Genomic DNA, 8,975 nt, shown 5'->3' on the forward strand with positions numbered 1-8,975 from the left:
TAATATTACAAATATTAATTAATGCACATTTATCTATACCACATTACCACACAATAGATGTATTTACTTTCTCTATATCTTTACAATACCTCATACAGAAATTCTGACAACCCTTAGAACACGTTCCATTGACAGTAAAAACTATGGACAGAGCTTCCGTGGGAGCTTCCGTTTGTTTCTGAAGAGCCATTCTGAGGCTCGGTGGGAGGTTCCAGGACATGCTGACCGCCACCATGTTGGCAGTGTCACGTCCGCCAAAACTACAAATATGGACAAAGAGGGGGAGGAAACTCGTGCTGTGATACGACAACTGTCTGTCACTCAAGCGGCAACGCCCATAATTATGTGTAATTTTAAGTCTGAATACAATTGAAAGGAGTGAGTTGTAAAAAAATTCACCCCCGATACAGTTGACACTAGAAGAGAACCTATCATCTGAGACCAGAGTGGTTTTTTGTACCAGGCTGTAAACATGTTCTTTTCTGCTGTGATGTCGGCCATTTTATCATGGGAGTCTATGGGAAATTACTCGCTTTGGAGTCAGGACTTCCAGCATGTGCAGCTAAAAGTCCATTTTCCATCCCTCAGCAGGTCAGAGGACAAGGAGAGAACAAAAGCTGAACTAGGAGACAAAGAAGCTAAAAAAAGAGATTCAAACAAAAGAGACTCATTATTTTCTACTAAAGGAACAAGAAAACACATCAGGTTTTCTAAAGGAGCAACAACAAGCAGCAGCCCTACTAACAAAAGGACAAATGTCCCTCTGTGTCTCATCTTCCCTCCTTTGTCCTTTGTCTCCTGATCAGCAAGTGGAAGCAGGTGAGCTCAGTCAGAGAGGAGGACTGGGAGTGTCTGGAGGAGCACAGGAGAAGAAGCAGCAACTACCAAGAGCCCTGAGCACAGTGTTCAATGAGCTTTTTACCACAATCATGTTGCTGCTGGTAACAAACACATGTGCTTAATGGGTAAGGTGGGAGGAGGCATGAAGAAGAAAGGCTTTACTATGAAGTCATCACTGTGATACATCACTGTGAGTTTAATGGAACTTATTGGAGTCTTAACTCATAATGAAAGAAGTGACAGAAACAGCAGGTGAAATTATAAACTACCAAAGTATTAAAGAAAAGGTCAAGGGACCCAAACCTGGACAGACTGCATGCTGAAGACACTGAAGGAACACGGAACAACAGGTGCAAACATAGAAAGCTCTGAAAGTGACAGTGACAAAGGACAGCACAAGACTTGGACACACAAGAGTTAACAAGACACAGGTGACAACAATCATGGCGGAGCAGCTAACCAACAAGGAGGGAAACACAAGAGGAAGGAAAGAGTCCTTTCACAATAAAACAGGATATCCAACAAAACAACAAAGTACATGCAGCAGGAAGATGGAGGACTTAAAGGGAAACAAAGCTGACACAGCTGGCGTCATGACATTAGTAACAGTTCAAATGCAGTAAACATGCTGCAGACATGTGTTCATAGATGAAGTCAAACATCAAATGTGCTGTCCCATTCACCTAAATGTTACTAAGAAGAGGACTTCCTGCTGCTCCTTAAACATGATGGTCTGCTGTGGGTCATGTCTTTGTTCTGCACGTGTACAGCTAACATCTCCAGTGTTACACAAACACATCATGTGCTGCTTGACTTGTTCCATTCATGGTAGGAAAGCATGTGGAAGTCACACATGTCAAATCTGTGCTAGTCTCCCTTCATTCAGCCCATATGAAGACAAAGAGTCTGCAGGTCCACGAAGTTATAATTAACTATCATTAAATAACAAGAACTTATGATGCAGCCAGCACATTTATACCATGAAGACCCCTTTAAAATAATACACCTCAAAAACTGGTGTTTTCATCTGCCAAAAAGTGACTGTGGCCCCACAGTGAGTCCAGGGGCTTATTTCTGCCTCAAAAGGACTTGATTTCACTCTGGTCTGTGATATTTGACTGACTCCTGGCCTTTGTTCCTCTCCCACAGCCCCCCACACTCTTAGCTTATCACAACATCAAACCACTTCACACCCACACAGTGACACTCATCCCCCACCCCCACCCCTGTCCTTCACAGCAGCCCAGGTGAGAACAGAACTCAGGAAAACCAAGACAAGGAAGGCAGCTGGACCAGATGCCATTAGCTCCAGGCTCCTTAAGTCCTGCGCAGACCAGCTGTGTGGAGTTATGGAGCACATCTTCAATCTGAGCCTCAAGCTGGGGGTGGTACCACAGCTCTGGAAGACCTCCTGTGTGGTACCAGTGCCTAAAACACCGCACCCCAAAGACCTCAGCAGCTACAGACCAGTGGCTCTGACATCCCACCTCATGAAGACACTGGAGAGACTGGTCCTGAGACACCTCCGCTCCACAGTGGGCTCCTCAATGGATCCACTGCAGTTCGCCTACAGGCCTAATGTTGGAGTGGAGGACGCTGTCACCTTCCTGCTACACCGAGCTCTTTCTCACCTGGAGAAGCCCGGCAGCACTGTGAGAATCACCTTCTTTGATTTTTCCAGTGCTTTCAACACCATCCAGCCGGCGATCCTGAAGGACAAACTGGAGCAGACAGGGGTGGACCACCTGCTGTCAGAGTGGGTCAGGGACTACCTCACAAACCGACCACAGTTTGTGAGAGCCCAGAACTGTGTGTCTGACCTGCTCACCTGTAACACGGGTGCCCCTCAGGGGACTGTCCTGGCCCCCTTTCTCTTCACCCTCTACACGTCGGACTTCAGACACAACACTGACGGCTGTGTGCTGCAGAAGTTCTCTGATGACACTGCGATTGTTGGTCTCATCAGAGATGACGATGACGCGGAGTACAGAGGACTGACGCAGAACTTTGTTGACTGGTGTCAGCGAAACCACCTCCTGATCAATGCAGGGAAAACCAAGGAGATGGTGGTGGACTTTCGCAGACGACACTCAGCCCCCCCCTTACCGGTGAACATCCAGGGAATGGACATTGAGCAGGTGGACTCTTATAAAATACCTGGGTGTTCACCTCAACAACAAACTTGACTGGACTCACAACACAGACGCACTGTACAGGAAGGGCCAGAGCAGGCTCTACCTGCTGAGGAGACTGCGGTCTTTTGGAGTGAAAGGGGCACTCCTGAAGACCTTTTATGACTCTGTGGTGGCATCAGTCATCATGTATGGTGTGGTCTGCTGGAACAGCAGCATCACTGAGAGGGAGAGGAAGAAGCTGGACAGAGTCATCAGGAAGTCCAGCTCTGTCCTGGGCTGCTCTCTGGACTCAGTGCAGGAGGTGGGTGACAGGAGGGTCCTGGCAAAACTAACATCCATGCTGGACAATGAGTCCCACCCCCTGCAGGACACCCTGTCAGCCCTGCAGAGCAGCTTCAGTGGCAGACTGCTCCACCCTCGGTGTGTGAAGGAGAGATACAGAAGGTCTTTCCTTCCTGCTGCTGTCAGACTGTATAATAAACACTTCTGATAGGTGCAATACTCAATACAATAAATTATCTATTTAGTTTTTGATGCACTCTGTACAGTTTATATACCATTTCTACCTCCACTCACCTGTGCAATAACTGTTAAATATGTAAACTGTTTATAATGTATATATCTTTTATTGGTAGCCTATTTTATAATGTATATATCTTTTTCCTAACTTATCCCTTGCTGTCTGTATGCCGTTGCAAAAATGCAATTTCCCCATTGTGGGACTAAGAAAGGTTTCTTAATCTTAATCTTAATCTTAATTTAACAGATTATTGTTGAATCCTGGAACACTTCAAACAGACCGGTGCTGTTGGTGGACTGACTTGCAGCCACCCTTTCAAATATCTTAGAAATAAAGGTGAGGTTGGAGATCACAGCAGTTTAGAAGCCTGTGGTACTTAACCACAGGTTGATCTGGCCACACCTGTGTGAAATCAGCCTGTCCAGTTAGGATCAACACTGATTGTGGATCAGTTTCAGCTGCTGTTATGCAAATGGAACAGACAACAGGTGGAAATGAGAGGCAGTTATCAAGACAGCCCTATAAAGGAGAGGTTCTGCTTCTCAGGAGGGTCACACCCTAATACAAGACCACTTCCTGCAACAAATAAACTTCATGATTCAATGTTTAGCTAATGCCACAGCCACAGAAAGACATTTCTCCCAGCTGCTAGACAGCAAGCCTTATCTAGACATGGAGGACAGTTTCCTCATGGAGGACAGTCTCCTCATGGAGGACAGTTTCCTCATGGAGGACAGTCTCCTCATGGAGGACAGTCTCCTCATGGAGGACAGTGATATGCAAAGTGTTGACACAGTTAGAAGAAATCTTTGCACATATCTTTACCAATGTCAAACTAAGAAGAGCATGCTCTCTCTCTAGGCCTACCTTGTTGGGGGGTACAAACAGGACCCATTGAGCAGTTTCCCCCTCACCCTCTGACCTCTCCTCTACTCTCCTTAGTCTGGATCATACTGGGTAATATCGTCTCATAATCTGTGTTTACTGTCTTCCTCGTAGTTTTGTGCCTCGCTCTCTCTCTCTCTCTTTGCAGGTCTCAAGACCAGTTTGTGGTCAATGTGGACACCCAGGTATTTGTAGCTGTCCACAATGTCCACGTTGGTACCCTTGATGCTGACCGGGTTTGGGAGTGTCTGGTGCTTCCTGAAGTCCACCACCAGCTCTCTTGTCTTTGTGACATTCAGCTGCAGGTGGTTCTGTCCGCACCACTCCACAAAGCTGTCCACCACACTCATATACTCCGCCTCCCAACCTCTGCTGGTCTACTACATAACTAAATAAATTATGTATTGTACACCGGGGGCTGAGTGTCGTCTGCGAAAGTCCACCATCTCCTTGGTTTTCCCTGCATTGATCAGGAGGTGGTTTCGCTGACACCAGTCCACAAAGTTCTGCGTCAGTCCTCTGTACTCTGCGTCGTCGTGGTCAGTGATGAAACCAACAATCGCAGTGTTGTTAGAGAACTTCTGCAGCACACAGCCGTCAGTGTTGTTTCTGAAGACCCACAGTTCTGGGCTCTCACATATTGTTCAGATTCAGATTTAGATTCAGAAAACTTTATTTGTCCCTGAGGGGCAATTTAAGGCACAAGTGAGCAGCTTGAAATATAAGACACAGTAAAATAGAATAGAGAATAGATACAAATAAAATATAAAATATTAAGTATGTACAGGTTATCAAGTCATAAATGTTATCACTATCCAAATGTCCATGAACAATGTAAACAGACTGTAAAGTGGCTGAAGTGCAAAAGTAAGCAGTAAACAGTAGTATTTGTATGTGCAAATTAAAGCTATTGTGGTCAGTTTGTGAGGTAGTCCCTGATCCACTCTGACAGCAGGTGGTCCACCCCTGTCTGCTCCAGTTTGTCCTTCAGGATCGGCGGCTCTCCAGGTGAGAAAGCTCAATTTAGCAGGAAGATGACAGCATCCTCCTAATAATACTTACTTTAAGACATGTTATATGTGAGTTTCTGTAGTGTAGTGGTTATCGCGTTCGCCTCACACGCGAAAGGTCCCTGGTTCAAAACCTGGCAGAAACACAACATTGTTTTAGGGACAACAGTGGCGCAGTGGTATAGCAGGGTTGTCTAGTAACCGGAAGGTTGGTGGTTCGATCCCAACTCCTCCCTAGTCACTGTTGTGTGTTCTCGGGCAAGACACTTCACCCTAGCCTGTGGCGCACCTTGCTAGTCATTGTATGACACTGCCGTAAAGAATTTCCCTCTGGGATTAATATAGTATCTAAAATAAAAAAAAAAAAAAATATAATGTGTTATGGGTTTTTGGTGGTCATATATAGGTTTTACTTGTTGTGTGGGTGCGGAGTGGTGGGATAGTGATGTGACTGCTTTTAGCGACACTGACTTCATTCATAACATGCAACATTCATAACTTCAGAATGACGAGAACCTTTGAATACGTCTGCGAGCGCCTTTCTGTGTCACTTTCACAGCAAGACAGTCTACATCTCCCTCATCTGTGAGCCGCGCATTGGAGTTGGGCTCTACTTCCTGGCAACAGGCGCTTGTTGCTAACAACACAGCTTGTCTGCCCGCTCCTGTGTCGCAGAATTGTGACGCCTGTCGCCTTTTACTGACGCAAAAGTCGGATATATGCCGCATAGCCGTTCAGACTGAGGTCGCATTGCAAAAAAAAGTATCTGATTTAGGACCACATATGAAAGTGGCCTGGGTCGGATATAAAAACATCGGAATTGAGCTGTTCACACTGTCATGACAATATCAGATACAGGTCACATTAGTGCAAAAAATTGGGATTTGGTCACTTTAGCCTGCAGTCTGAACGTAGCCCAAGTGGCTCCATCAGTTCTACTGAACTTGACCAGATGAAGCACATCAGACTTGTTAGGTGTAAACAATTAACTCTTTTAACTGTTGTTATGTCCTCCTGCACTCCATCCTCTGGGGCCATGATGTCACCGGCACCCAGGCAGATGTTGTGCAGGCAGGCACAAGCTGTTATGACCTGTAGAAAAGAAGAATTACTTACATGGTATTCACCATTTGACAATAAGCAATATTTCTCTCATGTAGTGACATACCTGAGGCACAAAGGTGTGGTGCACCTCCAGCGCTTGGAGGAAGATGGCTCGCCACCATGTCTTCATCATTCCAAAGGCACGCTCTATGATGGAGCGTGTCCTGGAATGATGGCTGTTGAAGCGCTGGGCTGCCACACCTTGTGCCGGCTGCTTGTAGGGTGTGATGAGGGGGAGTGGATGCTGGAGACATGGGTACCCGCCATCTGCCAAGATGAAGTGCCCTGGAGGAGGGTAGATGCCACGCCTGTACAGTGGGCTGTGCTGGAGTACTCTGGAGTCGTGCACCGACCCCGGCCAACCCACGTACGTGTCAATGAAGCGGCCCTGATGGTCACACACTGCCTGCAATAAAATGGAGGAAAACAGTTTCCTGTTGCGGTAGCAGTGACCATCAGGGCCGCTTGGAGGCTTGAGCCTCACATGGCAGCCGTCGATTGCTCCAGCAGCTTTGCAGAAAGCTCCGTGTCTCGCCAGCCCTGCAAACCCCTGGGTTACTGCCGCCAGGTCTTCTGCGGTCTTGGGGAGGTAGATGACCTTGTGGCGAATAGCCACCACCTCCCCAGTAACCCGATGGACGATGCAGTGAACAGTGGAGCGAGGCATCCCGAACACCCTTGCCACCACTCTGTAGGATGTCCCACTCGCCAGCCAGAAGAGGAAGAGCAAGGTCTCTATTGTGGCACCCCATCCCTGTCTTCTTTCCTGGTGTAGAAGCTCCAGCAGCACCGCCAGGGACTCTCTGCTCAGCCGGAAGTCTTGGGTGGTGTCATGATTGTTAAAAAGGTTTGTAGAACAGGGACGTGTACATTTATACGGCAGTAAATCCGCCCTGTCTGGAGACATGAGGGTAAGAACATGAGGATTAAACTACAGCTATTGATTTACAGCTGATACAATTCTATTGAATGTTAACAGTTCTTACACATTTAACTAATTTAACTAAAACACATTTCAAGTCTTACAAATGAATAAATACATATTACATTAAATCATATTTGTCAACTACTGTTTATATGGCAGGCATTTGTTCAGTAACTGGTATATTAATTATTATCAATAGTATGGGTTATTACAGCAGCGGGTTAACGTTACCTCTCCACTGCGCTCTCCCAGCCTGAAATAAACGAGTCGGCGCTGATTTCTCTGCTGCTGAAGCCACCGCTGAAGCCGCCTCTCCTCTTCCACCAACAACGTAAATATTAAACAAAACAAAATCCAAATCTCGATCTCCATTTCCATCTTTCGTTTTTCTGCCTTTTCGTGTCTTTCCTCTCTTTTCTCTTTTTACTCTGTGTTCGTCTGCTGTCGTCTGTCCGCGTTTGTTTTTCCCGGGCTTGGGGGGCAGAACTTGTGACGTCGCGCCACAATCAGGAAGTGCTTTGAAGGCTAGACCGTCCCATTTACCAATGGTTGAGAATCCTCCGGAGGATCCTCCGGAGGATCCTCAGGAGGACGCGGCCTCCTTAGACCGCATAGGCTGTGTCCTCCGAAGGATGCAGACCCTGAATTGGAACACAGCTTAGATCTTTCCAAATAAAACAGGAAGCTAGAGACAGAGAGGAAATGAATCAAAGCATGATGAAAGCAAAAGCAGGAAGAAGACAAAGAGTCATTTTCAAAGACAAATGAATCCAAGAATCAAAGAGGAAGAAGAAGAGCTAAAGCTTTCCTTACATGGAACTTTCAATACATGAACATCTTCCTATGATCTTCCAGCATGTGCAGCTAAAAGTCCATTTGACATCCCTCAGCAGGTCAGAGGACAAGGAGAGGAACAAAACCTGAACTAGGAGACAAAGAAGCAAAAGAGACTCATTATTTTCTACTGAAGGAACAAGAAAACACATCAGGTTTTCTAAAGGAGCAACAACAAGCAGCAGCCCTACTAACAAAAGGACAAATGTCCCTCTGTGTCTCATCTTCCCTCCTTTGTCCTTTGTCTCCTGATCAGCAAGTGGAAGCAGGTGAGCTCAGTCAGAGAGGAGGACTGGGAGTGTCTGCAGGAGCACAGGAGAAGAAGCAGCAACTACCAAGAGCCTTGAGCTTAGTGTTCAATGAGCTTTTTACTACAATCATGTTGCTGCTGGTAACAAACACAATGTTAATGTAATGGGTAAGGTGGGAGGGAGGCATGAAGAAGAAAGGCTATGAAGTCTTGATACATCACTGTGAGTTTAATGGAACTTATTGGAGTCTTAACTCGCAATGAAAGAAACGACAGAAACAGCAGGTGGAATTCTATTAGTAACAGTTCAAATGCAGTAAACATGCTGCAGACATGTGTTCATAGATGAAGTCAAACATCAAATGTGCTGTCCCATTCACCTAAATGTTACTAAGAAGAGGACTTCCTGCTGCTCCTTAAACATGATGGTCTGCTGTGGGTCATGTCTTTGTTCTGCACATGTACAGCTAAC

At 46.2% G+C, this 8,975-nt stretch overlaps 1 non-coding gene across 1 annotated transcript; it reads left to right on the top strand.

Moving 5' to 3' along the window:
- The first annotated feature begins 5,463 nt into the window (after positions 1-5,463).
- Positions 5,464-5,536, top strand: trnav-cac (transfer RNA valine (anticodon CAC)). Its single transcript has one exon. It is a non-coding gene; the product is annotated as a tRNA-Val (tRNA).
- Positions 5,537-8,975: the final 3,439 nt, after the last annotated feature.

This window comes from Parambassis ranga, unplaced genomic scaffold (assembly GCF_900634625.1).
Source record: "Parambassis ranga unplaced genomic scaffold, fParRan2.1 scaffold_21_arrow_ctg1, whole genome shotgun sequence".
In the NCBI taxonomy this organism is placed as follows: domain Eukaryota; kingdom Metazoa; phylum Chordata; class Actinopteri; family Ambassidae; genus Parambassis; species Parambassis ranga.